The 578-nt window shown below is 43.3% G+C and overlaps 1 non-coding gene across 1 annotated transcript; it reads right to left on the bottom strand.

Annotated features, from left to right (window-relative positions):
* Window positions 1-288: 288 nt before the first annotated feature.
* On the bottom strand, window positions 289-362 carry Trnas-cga (transfer RNA serine (anticodon CGA)). Its single transcript has one exon. It is a non-coding gene; the product is annotated as a tRNA-Ser (tRNA).
* Window positions 363-578: the final 216 nt, after the last annotated feature.

Below are 578 nucleotides of genomic sequence, written 5' to 3' on the forward strand. Positions count from 1 at the left end.
TAAGGCCGTTTCACGCCTTAACTGTGAACAATATAAGATTTTGTATTTCAGTTCATAAATCTTGAATTAAGAAATAATACGTGTGACAGTTTAACTTGTGAGTAAAAGGAAACAAACAATTCAGGAGATTAGTCTTACATGTAAGTTTTCACACATGGGCCTTTGGAAAGCCGACACACAAACTGAAATGATTAATTCTCTTCCTACTCAAAAACTATTGCACCAAATGGTAAAAGATTTCAGTTTGACAAGATATTGCTTGAAACTTCCTGGCAGATTAAAACTGTGTGCACCGACCGAGACTCGAACTCGGGACCTTTGCCTTTCGCGGGCAAGTGCTCTACCATCTGAGCTACCGAAGCACGACTCACGCCCGGTCCTCACAGCTTTAGTTCTGCCAGTATCTCGTCTCCAACCTTCCAGACTTTATAGAAGCTCTCCTGCGAACCTTGCAGAACTAGCACTCCTGAAAGAAAGGATATTGCGGAGACATGGCTTAGCCACAGCCTGGGGGATGTTTCCAGAATGAGATTTTCACTCTGCAGCTGAGACCTAGCCATCCATAAGCCGAAGCAGTA

Source organism: Schistocerca nitens, chromosome 1, assembly GCF_023898315.1.
Source record: "Schistocerca nitens isolate TAMUIC-IGC-003100 chromosome 1, iqSchNite1.1, whole genome shotgun sequence".
Lineage (NCBI taxonomy): Eukaryota > Metazoa > Arthropoda > Insecta > Orthoptera > Acrididae > Schistocerca > Schistocerca nitens.